Genomic DNA, 17,201 nt, shown 5'->3' on the forward strand with positions numbered 1-17,201 from the left:
ATGAACTTTCCCCTATGATTCTAGAACTGGTGTCTTGGAGAGTGCACAGAAAGACTCACACAGAATCGCTGCCATCTTCCGCCACTGACAAGTCCTTTATCCCTATTATTATCATTATTATTATTATTATTATTATTATTATTATTTCAAGTAGTCGTACTAAGGATTTGACAGTTACCAAAGCAGTTTTTGACTATAATATATCTCCATCAATGTCACTTCTCCAAAAATGTCACCTTCCCCTACTTGTGCCTTCACTCTCTCCTCGCTCCTAACTTTTTAATGACCCATCTGCTTCTTTCCATTTCACTGTGAGAAATCATACAACACAAAGCTTTGACTTCTCCCCCATATTAAGGTCAAACTTGAGGGCACATGCCCAACCCCTTCTATTCTGATATAGTTGAATGTCTAACATGAGTACTTAGAAGTTGATTGAAATGAGGAATGTGGAACAGAGTATCATTTTACAAATATACATATAAAGACCTGCTGGATCACTGGTGACTATGAACAAATGTATTGACAAACAATGGACTACACAGGGGATGATTCCTATGGTGTGATTCTTTGAGCCATGAACTTATTAGATAACCTAAAAAGTATGAAGTAGCTTGTACTTGAAGTGTTAGTGATGGGGATCAAACCAAGAGGAAGGGGGTAGAAGGGTGAAGATGGAATGGTAAGGGAGAAAACACTCATGATATTCAGTAAGCATATTCAATATTATCCAGTATATGTTAAAATGAAAGTAGGACAATCAGGGGATGTGTAGGGTTGATAGATATAGGGTGAAATGATGAAAGGTGTGATGTGGACCCAGATACATAAAGTGACATACTAAATTGTGAACCCTTTGACATCCACTTAAAAACAATAAAACTATTCCTTGAAAGGAGTGTGGTTATTTCCATGCTGATTTCAATGGTCACTTATACACCGAATTACTCAATCTAAAACCTTAAAAGCCTTTATCTACAGATTTGGCCAGATTCTCTGAACTTACCATTGCACATGTGAGCCTCTGTCTCATGGTTAATGAAAGTTGCGTCGTATGTTGGGGTGGAGAGTTAGTTATTTGTTTGTAGCAGTCCTCAGGACTTGTTACTATCCATAAATTTGTTTCCTGAAGACTAGTGACCTATCACTGGAACTACACCCCACTTCTGACTCTGTGTGTATATATGTGTGTGTGTGTGTGTGTGTGTGTGTGTGTGTGTGTGTGTGTTTAGTTGGAAATAACAGTTTTATAGGATTTACAGCTGTGGCTGACCTCAAAATGCAAATCGTGAGATTTCTTCCTTGTGAGCAGCTAGGGTAGCAACCGTGGACCAATAGAGCCTGACTGTTAGTGTTTTGGGTCAGGAAAAAAATAATAAATGACCTTTCCTTGCAAATTTACCTAGAAAAATGTTAAATACACTCTCCCACATGACAGAGAGTTCATAGGCCTGTACAATATGGTTGAAACAAATGAAACGGCCTAAAATAAATCATATGTGTGTCTCACAGTTCATAGTTTTCAATTATGGGGAGGCTATGTGTGTCCTGATGTCACTTCTGGAATCTGTTATAGCATACTACCACGGGTATTTAACTGACAATTCTAAATAAAATTTTGCATTTCCAAGGAGTCATTGATGAGAGTTAAATATAAGTTACATTCTGTTTTTAACCTTTTTTGTGCTGGTCCTTGTGGTTGAACTCAGGGATTAGACACTGCCCATGAGCTTTTTGGCTCACGTCCAGTGCTCTACAACTTGAGCCACAGTGCCATTTCCAGCCATTGCTGAGTAGTTTATTGGAGATCAGAGTCTCACAGACTTTCCTGCCCATGCTGGCTTAAAAACCTGAACTTGCAACTATAAAAGCATAGTGAAAGAAATTAAGGAGGACACTAGGAAAGGGAAAGACATCCCATGATCATGGATAGGGAGAACTAACATAAAGAAAATGAATATACTGCCAAAATTGATATAAAATTCAATGCAATCCCCATCAAAATCCCAAAGACATTCTTTCTGAAACAGAACATATAATCCAAGGTTTCATATGGAACAAGAAAAGACCTAGAATAGCCAAAACAATTGTAGGTGGTATTACAACCAGACTTAAACTCTACTATAGATCCAAAATAACACAAACCGCTTAATATTGGCACAAAAACAGACCAGAAGATCAGTGGAACAGAATAGAAGACCCAGAAATAGAACTACATACCTATAGTCAACTTGTATTTGACAAAGGAGCCGAAGATATACAGTGGAACAAGCACAGTCTATTCAATTATTGGTGTTGAAAAAACTGGGCAGCCACATACAGAAAACTAAAAATTGACCCTAGCCTTTTGCCATGCACAAGCATTAACTCAAAGTGGATTAGAGACCTCAATGTCACACTGGAAACTGGAAAATGATAAAGTAGGAGAGACGCTGGAAATCATAGGCAAAGGCAAAAGATCCCTGAACAGAATCCCAGGGTCACAACAGATTGGATAGAGATACGATAAATGGGACTACCTAAAAATATTGTCATTTTCACGACGTTGATTCTTCCACTCCAGGAGCATGGGAGGTTTTTCCATTTCCTCAGTTCTGCTTTAATTTCCTTTTTCAGGGTTGTAAAGTTTTCATCAAAAAGGTCCTTTACATTCTTAGTTAAGCTGATTCCTAGGTCTTTTATTTTCTTTGAGGCTATTGCGAAAGGAGTTGCTTTTCTGATCATTGCCTCATTCTTCTCACTGTTGGCGTAGAGGAAGGCAGTTGATTTTTGAGGGTTAATTTTATAGCCTGCTACCCTTCCAAAGTTTTGAATCAGTTCAAGGAGCTTGGGAGTAGAGTCTATAGGATTCTTTAAATACAGAATCATGTCATCTGCAAAAAGGGATAGTTTTACTTCTTCATTCCCTACTTGGATCGCCTTTATGCTTGCTTCTTGCCTTATTGCACTGGCTAGGAATTCTAATGCTATGTTAAAGAGGAGTGGAGAGAGTGGGAATAATTGTCTCATTCCTGCTTTTAGAGGGAATGGCTTTAGGTTTTCGCATTAAGTATAATACTAGCTGTGGGTTTGTCATAGATTGCCTTTATTATACTGAGGAATATTCCATGGATTCCTAGTTTCTCCAGAGCTTTTAGCATAAAAAGGTGTTGGATCTTGTCAAATGTCTTTTCTGCATCTATTGAGACATTCATGTGATTTTTGTCCTTGCACCTGTTGAATTATATTACTTGATTTGCATATGTTGAACCACCTTTGCCTCCCTGTGATGAATCCAGTTTGATCATAGTGTATAATTTTTTTGATGAGTTGTTGTAGATGGTTGCCCAGGATTTTATTAAGAAGTTTTGTATCAATATTCATCAAGGAAATGGATTTGTAGTTCTCTCTCTTTGATGGATATCTGTCTGTTTTGGGGATGAGGGTTATACAAGCTTCAAAGAATGAGTTTGGCAAAAAACCTTTATTTTCAATTTCTTTAAAGAACTTGAGGAGTATTGGTGTGAGCTCTGTTTTGAAAACTTTATAGAATTCAGCTGCGAATCCATCAGGCCCTGGGCTTTTCTTAGGTGGAAGTTCTCTAATTGCCATTTTTATTGTTTAGGTCTTCTTGGTTCAGTGTGGGTATGTTAGTATTGGCTAGGAATTCATCCATTTCTTCTAGATTCTCAAATTTGTTGGCATGAAGGTTTGAGAAGTATTCCCTCATGATCCTCTGGATTTTGGTAATTTCTGTCGTGATATTACCATTCTCATCTGTGATGTTCTTTATTTTGGTATGCTCCCTTCTTTATTTGGTAAGATTTGCTAAGGGCCTGTCAATTTTGCTAATTTTTTTAAGAACCAACTCCGTGTTTTGTTGATTCTTTCTATAGGTTTTTGGACTCCAATTCATTTAATTCTGCTTTGATTTTAATAATTTGCTTCCTTCTAGTGGGATCAGGGTTGGTTTGTTGTTCTTCTTCCAGACGCTTAAGCTGACACGTTAAATTGTGTGTTTGCGATTTTTCCAACTTGTTGTTGAGGCACTCAGCGCTATAAATTTTCCTCTGAGTACTGCCTTTGCTGTGTCCCAAAGGAGTTGGTATTTTGTATGCTCCTTATTGTTAAATTTCACAAACTGTTGGATTTCTTTTCTGATCTCTTTGATGACCCATTATTGATTCAACAGTGTATTGTTCAATCTCCATGAGTTACAGGGTTTTCATTGGTGGTGACTGGTGTTCAGTTCCAATTTGATTCCCTTATGGTCTGAGAGATTGCAGGGAATAATTTCAGTGTTTCTGAATCTACCCAGGTTTCTTTTATGCCCTAAAATGTGGTCTATTTTGGAAAATGTTCCATGTGCTGCTGAAAAACCGTATATTGTGTTGTTACGGGATGAAATAATCTGCAGATACCAGTTAGATCTCGTTGGTCTACACAGTTGTTCAATTCTAGGGTTTCTCTGTTGAGTTTTTGCCTTGTTGATCTGACCTTAGGTGAGAGTGGTGTATTAAAGTCACCAACAATCACTGTGTTTTGGTCTATGTATGGTTTCAAAGAATGTAAAGTTTGCTTGATGAAGTTCGGTGCTCCGTGATTAGGTGTGGAAATATTTAGGTTAGTTATGTCTTCCTGGAGGAGAAATCCATTTATTAGTATGTAGTAACCTTCTTTGTCTTTTCTCATTAATTTTAGTTTGAAGTCTATTTTATCTGATATGAGGATGGCAACTCCAGCCTGTTTATGGGGGCCGTTAGCTTGATAAATTTTGTTCCAAACTCTCACTTTCAAAAGATGATTGTGTTTTGGGGCAAGATGTGTCTCATGAAGACAACAGAACCATGGATTTTGATTTTTGATTCTGTATTGAAAGAATCATATAGACTCCACTCCCAAGCTTCTTGAGCTCATTCAAAACTTTGAAGGGTAGCAGGGTACAAAATTAACCCTCAAAAACCAACGGCCTTCCCCTATGCCAAGAGTGAGAGGAACGAGGCAATAATCAGGAAAGCAACTCCTTTCACAATAGCCTCAAGGAAAATAAAGTACCTAGGAATTATCTTAAATAAGAATATAAAGGACCTTTTTGATGAAAACTTTAAAACCCTGAAAAAGAAAATTAAAGCAGAAGTGAGGAAATGGAAAAATCTCCCATGCTCCTGGATTGGAAGAATCAACATCGTGAAAATGAGAATCTTGCCAAGGGCATTACCCATCAATACCCCAATGTCATTCTTTAAAGAAATAGAAGTGGCAATCCAAATTTCATATGGAACACTGAAAGACCCTGTATAGCAAAAACACTTCTTAGCAGAAAGAACAGTGCAGGAGGAATTTCACTTCCAAACTTTAGACTCCATTACAGAGCTATAATGATCAAAACAGCTTGGTACAGTGTGGGGAGCCAGAGTGGAATCAATCTGTACTTTGATTTGCATCAGATAATTCCTTGATTGTCTTATTGTTTTCTGGCCTTCTCCTGTTCAATTGATCTGAGATTTACCATATGAATGTAACCCCCAACAGTTCCCTGATTAACCATCTGGATGTAACACTTGGCAGTGCCCTGTTCTCAAGGAGGGATATAAGCTTTGAGTTGAGAATAAACGAGGCAGCAGTTTTTGCCTGGGCTGCAGACCTCCGGGACCCGATGTGTTTGTCTCTCTTCTATTTTTTCCAGTCCCTGCCCCCTATTTCAGGAACCCCAATTTTCTGCCGTTAGGCCCCGACATCTGGCACTCGACCAGGGACCCTGAAAATCTGGGACGACGGTGGAGTACCCCGCTGTGGTGAGTAACACATCGTAGGACTATTAAGAGAGGATCCTAAGAGAGTGTATAGTCAGGAGTAAAAATTATGGGTCAAGTTAATAGCCATAGGTCATATGTACCGATCTTAACAGGCCTACTTGAAGCCCACGGAACGTGGGTGGAAAAAGGGGTGCTTCAGAGCTTCCTACAGTTTGTCGAGGAGGCATGCCCAAAGTTTATAGAGGAGGAATTCCAAAAAACCTGGCAGCAGATAGGAAAAAGAATTCAAGAATATTATAATGTATATGGCCCAGAAAATACCCCAGTAGAGGCTATTGATGTATGGAATTTAGTAAGTGAATGCACAGATCCTCAACATGAGAATGCTGAACTTAATCTTGAATTAAGGGAAATTTATGAGTTAAAGGACCCTTCTGAAAAACCTGAGGCTGAGCCATATGCCGCAGCCCAAGAGAGTCTAAGTGAGATCTTGAAAAGGGAACAACAACCAGTAGATATGGAGTATCAGAATTCAGGTTTGAATATCAAGGAGGAAAGTTATGATGAGTCAATGGAGGGCCGGATGGCTATGATGGAGAAGAAGTGGATGGATCCCCTAACTGGTGCTTGGCATGGACCCAATCCTGTTCTAACTTGGGGTCGAGGGCATGTATGTGTTTTTTCACAAGGAGAAAATGACGCCCACTGGCTGCCTGAACGCTGCGTTCAGATCGTGGAGAGTGACAGTGGCCATCCAAGCAGTGACTCACTGGACCTACACCCCCAACCCTCCAGTGGTGCATCCTGCGACGTGGGAAGGACCTGAGTTATTTGTGCATGTCAATTGGGACTGCTACTGACCCACTTGTTCCACACGTTCATATGAGCTGTGTTTCTCCTCCTTTTACTATTATGTAGGGACCTTTTAACATATTCATTGACTCTACACAATTTAATATGTGACATTATTTTGTCTTTACCATCCCTCTTCTTAATAACCTTTTTTGTAAAAGATGCCCAGGTGAAAAGCAAAGGCCTCCAGAGGTAAGTAGAAGTCGGCCGACCCCCCTGTATGTCTGCGATTTATTTTATTTTATTTTTGTTTGTTTGTTTCAAAAGGTGCACTGTGGGCCTAAAACAGTGGCCTGGGTGGTCAAGGGATGCCTTGACCCCCCCTCCCCTTCTGAGTTTCTTGTCGATAACAAGGCATACCTGAGAGTCCCACTGGCAAGACATGTCTAAATCTAAAAATAACTGTTTGGTGAAAACATTCATTTGAGCTCATGTTTTTTGTGTTAAGTGTATCTGATTGAGTCCAATTTTCTTGTTATATGTCAATGTCTGATTATTTAAAAGTCTCCGTTTCTCTGTCTTGTTCGTGTTACATATTTTTCCTTGTCCAGTTTTGTCTTTAAAATTTGTACCATTTCTAAGTATGGATCCTTATGGTTTTTCTGTGCGTACTCAAGCACACATCCTTGTTATTTATTTGAACATTTCTGGGCCTAGCATGGCCGCTCCCCCATGTCTGCAGTTGTAACAAGCCCTGGAAAGATAAATTCCAGCTAAGTTGCCTTGCAAAAAGTTTTGTTTTGAACCTGGTTCTCACCTGTAAGAGTAAAATTGGCAAAACTCTCTTGACACAAACTTCCGGAAATTGAACGGCCGATATTAATTTTGCGCGCTTTATGATCTTTGAGTATGAATGTGTGTGAATGAGTGAGTGAACATGTTCAAGGTTAAATTGTCAGCATGCTGTATAAAACGATGGATAAATTTATACTTAAACACAAAGACAATTGGGTAAATCTAAGCTTATAACTTCAAGAAAAATATTAGGTTTGAATGTTTTACAATGTCTCAAAAATTATTGTGTTGTCTTAAAGAAAAACTGGTAAACATTTTTCTAGATCCTGAAATTTGCATTTTATTGCAGGACATACAGCTGTTTACATTGTAAACATTGTATCCTGTTCAGCACATAGGTGTTAGGGAATTTGGGATTTATTACTTTAAGTTAAAGTTTGGAAACATATATTAGAGATTTAAATGTAAAATTGTTGATTAACGTCAGAAACTTTGCCTGTCTTTTCTTGCAAACTGACACTAGAAATCTGATGGTAAAATGTGGATAATGTGATTAGTATTTTAAAGGAATGTTTAAAGGTTTATCTCCATGCTATTGGGTGTATTTTAAAAAAGAGAGGAAACTAAGTCCAGACTTAGACTTTTGGTGCACTGATGTCTATAGTTCTTGAATTAGGGAAAAACTGTTATTTGAGTTTAAACTGTTGTTGGAGTTCTAGACAGTAATCTAAACTGCAAAAGAGCCCTTTTTTCTAAAAGGCAAGAGGAGTGCCTTGGGCCCTAGGGGGCCTGAAGGCAGAAGGAGTTCTTTGTGCCCTTAAAGGTTTTTCAATTGCAAATAAAGGCTAAGGTGTTAATTGTTTAAGCCAGTATCAGTAAAAGTTATTAAGAACACTGGAAATGGGTTTCTAAACAATATTTGAAAGTGAAGTTGTCTTAAATGTTTAAAGAAAGAGAAAAAAGGAAAATTAGGACTACCAAAGTAATTGCTTAATTGCTATTTCAGCTTGCTCTTGTAAGTTACCTTATAGCAACTTCCAGCTAGCCCATGGAGAAGGACAGCAATCCTTATTCAGATGTAACTTTGGCTTTTACCAGGTTCTAGGTAAGCTCATGCTTAGAGACTATTTCTGTGTTGACCACCTTGTTGCTTTAATTGGAGTAACATGGCCTTTTGTAGGACTCACTGATCTGAAAACTGCAGTTTTGAGCCAACCCGGGCAAAGCGAAGTCCCTGTGAGACTGTGGTGTCTAATCTGGCAGCAGAGTGCTAATTGAGGCAGAGTTGCTTTGGAGCTCAAAGTGGCCTTGAGCTGGAGAGCTGAGGGACAGTGTCCAGGCCCCGGGTTCAAGTCCAGCAACCAAGCAAGTGAAATGCCAATGGGATGTTTATCCCTGTGTGGAGAGACACTACTGAGACAACGAAGCATCCAGATGCAGAAAGCCTCTACATGGATGGCAGAGATGGTGTCAGATCCTAGAGTCACTCGTGCTTGGCCATTCAATATTAATCAGAGCCGGGAGGTCATAGAATAGTTTGTAAGCATGCCTTACTAATGCCCGTGCCTTTCATAACTGGGCAGGAACTTGTCAATCTTCTGTGATAGTGGGTAATTTAAAGTCCTAATTGAGCGAATTTTTTATTTGACACCAGCCACAAATTCAGGAAATTTTGTGGATCTGAGGCTTGTTTCTCTATTAATTTGTTTACATCTGACAACTAAAGCATTGTTTAAGGTTGCAGAGATTTAGTTCCCCAGACAGTCAGGAAAATGCCTTTGCAAATGGGTGCTAAGTAAGCTAAACTATTGTAGCTAAAGGAGGTTTGTGCAGTTGTTAAATGTTGAATATGATCTCCAGTTTGGAGCAAATTATTATTCCTGATATCTAATCCTTGCAATCCCTGATAAAACAGGCTTCTTAAGGTCCCTGGTCAAGCACAAAGACAATGCCCCTGAGTCAGCTTGAAGAAGTCACAGAAGCTGAATCCCTGCCCATCACTCCCCTTTAGATGAAGGGACCAGTCATTTTTGGAAAGTGAGACAAGATAATTAGAGATAATTAGAGATAGTGGAAAGAATAGAAATTGCACTTGTGTTTCTTTTAAAATAAAGATGGGGGATATGTTGGGAGCCAGAGTGGAATCAAACTGTACTTTGATTTGCATCAGATAATTGCTTGATTGTCTTATTGTTTTTTGGCCTTCTCCTGTTCAATTGATCTGAGATTTACCATATGAATGTAACCCCCAACATTTCCCTGATTAACCATCTGGATGTAACACCTGGCAGTGCCCTGGTCTCAAGGAGGGATATAAGCTTTGAGTTGAGAATAAACGAGGCGGCAGTTTTTGCCTGGGCTGTAGACCTCCCGGACCCGATGTGTTTGTCTCTCTTCTATTTTTTCCAGTCCCTGCCCCCTATTTCAGGAACCCCAATTTGCTGCCGTTAGGCCCCGGTAATCCTGGCACAAGAACAGGCCTGAAGACCAATGGAATAGAACTGGGGACCCAGATATTTAACCACAGACCTATGGCCACCTAATCTTGGACAAGGGAGCCAAAAAATTAGAATGGAAGAAAGACAGCCTCTTCAATAAGTGGTGCTGGCACTGGTTAAGCAACTGCAGAAATCTAAAGTTGGGTCCTTATTTGTCATCCTGCAGTGGAATTAATTCCAAATGGATCAAAGTCCTCGAGGTAAACGCTGACACACTGAAAACTGATGTAAAAATCAACGTTAACAAATTCTTTAATTAAAAAAAACCTGATCTTTCACTCACAGCACCCTGAGTAGCTAGGATCACAGATGTGAGCCAGCAGTGCAGCCTCGTTTGGAGATATTAATTCTTCACTTGTTTGTAGACAGAACTTTCCATTTAAGACATTCATGTACATGTACAACGTATCTTAAACCCAATCACACCTTCCAAAACACTCCCTCTCCCCCTCGCCCACCTGCCACATTAATATCCACACTTCCTTTTATACAAGCACATTGAGTATGGTGACAAAATTCTCTCACTGTCTGTTCAATGATTCCATGTGATTTATTCCTTGTTGCTAGTCCCCTATTCAAGACACTGATATTCTAGATATTTCCTTTATGAACTGTCTAGGAACTGTCCAAAGGGTTTGCAATGCAGACAAGCGTGATTTCTACAAGATTCCTGTGATTTACAGTTTTCCTTCTTGTTAAGAAATACAGTCAAATGCCTTGTTTCCTAACTAAAGAGCAAAACAGCTGCAAGGACTGCTTGAATATGATGAAAACAAGCCAGTAATTTGGTATCCTGTTAGAGGAGTCCCGGGAATAGCAGTAGTGATGATGTAAAAATTATTAAACTCTTCTATAGAAGGTCACAAGATTCTTACTTAAAATCTCTTATTGTTTACTGCAGTCTGTCTAGTTATCTAACAGGGTATGACTGAACACTCAGTGCATATGGAAGTGGTGGTAGATGGTTAGATAAAAAAAGAACAGCGTGAATCTAACTTTCTATTTGTCTATTGTCACCGAATATTAAATACTGGAAAGTGGTGTGATAGGCTTTGTAAGTCCCCCAGTGAGAATCTGGACATCTGTCTCATCTCTCTCTGACTTCCAGAAAGAGAACACTAATTTCTTCTCTAGGGGATTATTGACTGATCACAAAACAGCCACCGGGGTCACAGCTAGCAACCAGTATAGAAAGTGCAATAATCAGACAGATGATTGAAAAGGAAGAAACCCAGTAACTAAATGTCAACCAACATTGCCTACATCCCAGGAATCCCTTGCTCCACTGTCAGAAAAGTCCTCAAATCCTGAAATTACTTCAGGAAGAAGTAGATGTCATATTGGAGATCTTGATTTATTTATATGTAGGAGACTGAAGAGTTCGTGGTTTTTTTAATTATGCTGCAGTCCAAGCCCTGGTGCCTCATACCTGGAATCCTAGCTACTCAACAGGCTGAGTTCTGTGATAGAGGTTCAGAGCCAGCATGGGCAGTGAAACCTGTGGGCTCTCATCTCCAATTAGCTACCAGGAAGCCAAAAGTGGAGTTTCTTACTCAAGTGTTTGAGCTTTCCTTTGGGCAGGAAAGCCTCAAGGTCAGTAACCAGGCCCAGAGTCAGAATCCTAGGACACACACGGACACAAAGTCAGACAGAGAGAGAGAGAGAGAGAGAGAGAGAGAGAGAGAGAGAGAGAGAGAGAGAGAGAGAGAGAGAGAGAGAGAGAGAGAGAGACAGAGACAGAGACACAGAGAGAGACACAGAGAGAGACACAGAGAGAGAGACAGAGACAGAGACAGAGAGCCAGAGACAGAGAAAGGCAGCAAGCAAAAGGGGGGATGGAGGGAAACAAAGATGAAACTTAGAAAAAAAGCAAGGATGAAGAAATCTCCTGGGGTATAGCAGGCACGGTAGAGGATTTTCTAGTCCTGGACTCTCGATGTGAAATTGCTTTGGATCATGCAGCTCTGTATATTTTACAGAGTTTTCATAAGTAGGACAATTTGAATTTTTCACCATGGCCCTATTCACTATTTCCGTATCATAAAATGAAGCATGTAGGCATGCTTCTTTACAGATTGGATGAAAATGAATTTCACATATTGAAAAATCACACATGTGAAGTAGACTGTAATAAAGAATAAGCTGTATTTCCTATGATCAGAAAACACTGCCTATAATGTCCTAACACAGTTGAGTATTTAAAATGAATACATGAAAGGGAATCAATGAGAAAGAAAAAAATCTAGGATGATTGGGTTTCTAATAACTGAAAAATCAGATAGAATGTTGTTATGAAATGTGCATATTTGAGTTCAGAATGATTGTGGAATTCTGACTTCTTCATTAAGTATTGCTCTCTCTTTATATCGAGGATCTCCAACTAATGCAGAGATGTGTAATCTAACACACATCTCAGAATTTTACCTCCTGGGCCTCTCAGATGACCCTGAGCTACAACCCATGCTCTTTGGGCTGTTCCTGTCCATGTACCTGATCACTGTGTTTGGAAATCTGCTCATCATCCTGGCTGTCACCTCTGACCCCCACCTCCACACACCCATGTACTTCTTCCTCTCCAACCTGTCCTTAGCTGACATTGGCTTCACCTCCATCACAGTCCCCAAGATGCTGGTGGACATCCAGACTCACAGCAGAGCCATTTCCTATGTGGGCTGCCTCACACAGATGTCTATTTTTTCATTTTTGGTTGTATTGATGTTTTGCTTCTTACTGCCATGGCCTATGACTGCTTTGTGGCCATCTGTCACCCCCTGAATTACCCACTCATCATGAACCCTCGTCTCTGTGTCTTCTTGATTCTGCTGTCATTTGTCGCCAGCACCTTGGAAGGACAACTGCATGTGTGGATGGTTTTACAGATGACCGATTTCAAGCAATTGGAAATCCCAAGTTTCTTCTGTGACCCTTCTCAAGTGCTGGATCTTTCGTTTGAGCATACATTCAGAAGCAATTTATTTAAATACATTATTGGTACCATATATGGCTTCCTTCCTGTCTTAGGGATCCTTTTCTCTTACTACAAGATTATTTCTTCTGTACTGAGAATGTCGTCTTCAAGCAGGAAGTACAAAGCCTTCTCCAAATGTGGTTCTCACCTGTCCGTGGTCTGCTTATTCTTTGGGACAGCATTTGGTGTCTACTTTGAGTCAGCTGTGTCACATTCTCCCAAGGGCAGCGCTGTGTTCTCAGCAATGTACACAGTGGTCACTCCTCTCCTGAATCCTTTCATCTACAGCCTGAGGAACAGGGACCTCAAAAGTGCCCTGAGGAGGTTGTATAAACCAGGAGCTGACACCAGCAGGTAGGAAGTTCATTTGTTGTGTAGTTTTGACAGAAGCAAGAAACTTCAGCATATAGTCCTATAAATTCTACCTGTCTGAATACTGTATGCATCTAGTTTATTTAATACAATCCATTAGCAGTGGAAAACCATTCTGGGTATGTCAGGATGGATTCCTTAAGGAGGAATATATCTTTGTAATGTTTAAATTGTTAGTTTGTAAAGAATGATGAATGTTCACAGATGTTAGTCCCAAAAAAGAATATTGCAAGTTTTGAGTGGTGAATTTTGTAATATGTATATTTTACCTCAGTACTATTGGACACACTTTGAAGTCAGAACATGTTATTTTTTAGCCAGCTATCCCGCCCTGCCCTTTAGCTTGAGTTAATTTAAAACTTATAAACTAGCGCCTTAATTTTTTCCCCTGATGACTTTTGTTATTTTAAAGGTGTTATATAAATGGGCTACCATTACATAAGTTAGGCAAAGAGTGCATTCCATTCTGGATAATGTAATTCCTACCTTCCCACTGTCCCAGTTCTTCTGTCCCATCATCACCTATGATTTTTAATTCAGTTACAACACACACACAGAACAAAAAGTCAAGCTATGGCTCAAGAAGCAGAAAAAGAGCCCTGAGGAAAAAAATCAGGGAAGGTGTCCACATCCTGAGTTCAAACCCCAGGAATGGTACAAAACAAGATGCAAAGAAGGAAGAAAACAACAAAAATCATTTTCAGATCTCAGCTCCTGAGTAGCTAGGATTACAGAAGTGTGTCACCAGAGCCTGGCTTCAGGGCTCAGTTTTTTTATTGTAATTAATAAAAGGGTTACATGATATTTGCCGGATAGAAGGTGCATTAATTCACTTACATTGATACACTTTCATATTTCTTGGTACCCATTACCCTCCCCCCCACCCCCACACCTCTCTTGGTTTTCCCCCCTTCCCTATCAAATTTCAAAGAAGCAAATACAAATAAATTCAATATATCAGATAACAAAGTGAGATACTGAAACAATATGAGATACCCAAGGGACAGCAAAGGAGATGAGAGATAACATACTACATTAAGGACAACAATCATTCATTATATGGCTTTTGTTTCAATATCCTGGAGGTCCTTTCAATTAGCTTCATACTATATGGCCTTATGTATCAAGATTTTGATCTATTGCAGATCTCTGCTAGTAGAGCCCAAGGTTTCTACTGATTATGACAAATGAGGGAAACCAATGAGCCTAAGTTCCTTTGAGTCCGGCTTACTTCACTTAATATGATTTTTTCGAAGTCTTTTCATTTCCTAACAAATGGGGTGATGTCGTTTTTTCTGACAGCAGCATAGAATTCCATTGTGTACAAATACCACAACTTGTTGATCCACTCATCAACTGAGGGATAACTAGGTTGAATCCATATCTTTGCTATGAGGAATAGTGCTGCACTGAACATTGTTGTGCTATTGGATTTAGTATGCCCTTGTTTCTGGATGGTTGGGTAAATTCCAAGTAGTGGAATTGCTGGGTCATAGGGCAGTTCTATGTTTAGTCTTTTGAGGCACTGCCACACTGCTTTCCATAGTGGTTGAACGAGTTTGCACTCCCACCAACAGTGTAGTAGTGATCCATATGGGCCACATCCCCTCCAGCATCTGTTGTCATTCGTTTTCCTGATCCTGGCCATTCTAAGTTGAGTGAGGTGTAATCTTAGATTTGTTTTGATTTGCATTTCTTTTATGACCAGAGATGTTGAGCATTTCTTCATGTGACTATAGGCCATTTTTGTTTCTTCTTCAGAGAAGACTCTCTTTAAGTCTTTGGCCCATTTTTAATGGGATGGTTGTTACATTGGAGATTAATTTTGAAGTGATTCAATTTTTTGAGTTGTTATATTTTAGATATGAGACCTTTGTCCGGTGTTTGGTTGCATCAATGTTCATCAAAGTAATAGGTCTATAGTTCTCTTTCTTTGATGAATCTCTGTCTGGTTTGGGGATGAGGGTTATACTGGCTTCAAATGGGGCAATGTCATTTTTTTCTGACAGCAGCATAGAATTGCATTGTGTACAAATACCATAACTTGTTGATCCACTCATCAACTGAGGGATATCTAGGTTGGTTCCATATCTTTGCTATGGTGAATAGTGCTGCAATGAACATTGTTGTGGTAGTAGATTTAGTATGCCCTAGTTTCTGGATTGTTGGGTAAATGCCAAGTAGTGCAATTGCTGGGTCATAAGGGAGCTCTATGTTTAGCCTTTTGAGGCTCTGCCACACTGCTTTCCATAGTGGTTGAACGAGTTTTCACTCGCATCAACAGTGTAGTAGTGATCCCTCCTGGCCACATCCCCTGCATCATCTGTTGTTATTTTTTTTCCTAATCCTGGCCATTCTACCTGGAGTGAGGTGGAATCTTAGATTTGTTTTGATTGCATTTCTTTTATGACCAGTGATGTTGAGCATTTCTTCATTTTTGTTTCTTCTTTAGAGAAGACTCTCTTTGAGTGTTTGGCCCATTTTTAATGGGATGGTTGTTACTTTGCAGATTAGTTTTTTAGTGATTTAATTTTTTGAGATTTGCTCTCAATCTTAAAACAAAATTTCACACGTAAGGCCAAAACTGCTGTTCTGAAAGTGTTGGGATTTTATTTGGATTCTTGGAAGAAGAGGTGGGGAAGAGGAGGGTGAGAGGCAGGAGAAGAAGAAATAGTTTTGTGTTTGAGGAGGAATAATTAATATAGAAGAGAATAACTTACAGGGATACTGTGTAAACTTGGATTGTGATAAGTGCTTTCTATGTTCAATTGGAAATGCCCATGAAATTTGTGCAACAGCAACCCAAATGGGAATATTAAGAAAAATTCACACTGAAAACAGAAGTTTTTCTTCTGATGGATAGCAAGTAAATTTCCTTGAAAGGTAGATGTCTAAACATCGACAGACAAAGCCATATGGGCTTTGATGGTACACGTGAATAAGTACATCTTTTCTAGATGGAAGAGTCCATATACATATATATATATATATACATATACACTGAATCCTATAATGAAGGAAAAGTATCACTGATCTGATATTCAACCAATTTGTCTTCCCACTTCCATTGGACTACTTTGTTCTGTGCTTCACAATCCATCAAGACAGGAGACCACTCTGCCTGGCAGTCTCCCCAGGGTCCCCATCACTTCCTGGTTCCTTAGGCTGTAGATGAAGTGGTTCAGCATGGCAGTGACCACTGTGTACATCACAGAGGCCACCTTGCTTCTGTGGGCAGAGGAGGACACCGCAGAGCTGAGGTACACCCCAAGTCCTGTCCCGTAGAGCAAGGAGACCAGGCAGAGGTCAGAGCCACAGGTGGAGAAGGCTTTTTGCTTGTTAGCAGTGTTGGGCAGCTTCATTAAGGAGGAGAGGATCTGATGATAAGAGAAGAAGATTCCTAAGGCAGGAAACACACCGAAGAGCACAATAGCCAGATACATCCAGATGTCACTGAGGAGGGTGTCAGAGCTCACCACCTGGAGAACCTGAGGTAGTTCACAGAAGAAATGGGGTATAGTGGTTCCCGGGGAGAAAGTTAATTTCCTCATCAGTACAACATGGATTAGTGAGATGCAGAAAATGAGGAACCAACACATGAGGACCAGAAGGACACAGGCATATGGGTTCATGATAACTGGGTACTTTAGTGCGTGACAGATTGTCATAAAGCAGTCATAAGCCCACACGGTCAATAGGAAATTATCCATTCCAACAAAATCCAGAAAGAAAAACACTTGAGTGAGGCACTCTGGGTAGGAGATGTCTTTCCTCTGGGTCTGAATGTCCACCAGCATCTTGGGGACTGTGGTGGAGGTGAAGCAGATGTCTACAAAGGACAGGTTGGAGTGGAACAAGTACATGGGGGTGTGGAGATGGGGGTCAGAGGTGATGGCTAGGATGATGAGTAGATTTCTGAGGATGGTCATCAGGTACATGGACAGGAAGAGCCCAAAGAGCAGGGGCTGCAGTTGAGGGTCATCTGAGAGGCCCAGGAGGAGGAATGGTGATTGCCCTGTGTGGTTTTGTGCTGTAATAGTC

The 17,201-nt window shown here is 40.0% G+C and overlaps 1 pseudogene; it reads left to right on the forward strand.

Annotated features, from left to right (window-relative positions):
* The first annotated feature begins 12,211 nt into the window (after positions 1-12,211).
* Positions 12,212-13,146, forward strand: LOC150068378 (olfactory receptor 7E178-like; annotated as a pseudogene).
* Positions 13,147-17,201: the final 4,055 nt, after the last annotated feature.

This window comes from Megascapheus bottae, chromosome 1 (assembly GCF_031878675.1).
Source record: "Megascapheus bottae isolate mThoBot1 chromosome 1, mThoBot2.hap1, whole genome shotgun sequence".
NCBI classification, from domain to species: domain Eukaryota; kingdom Metazoa; phylum Chordata; class Mammalia; order Rodentia; family Geomyidae; genus Megascapheus; species Megascapheus bottae.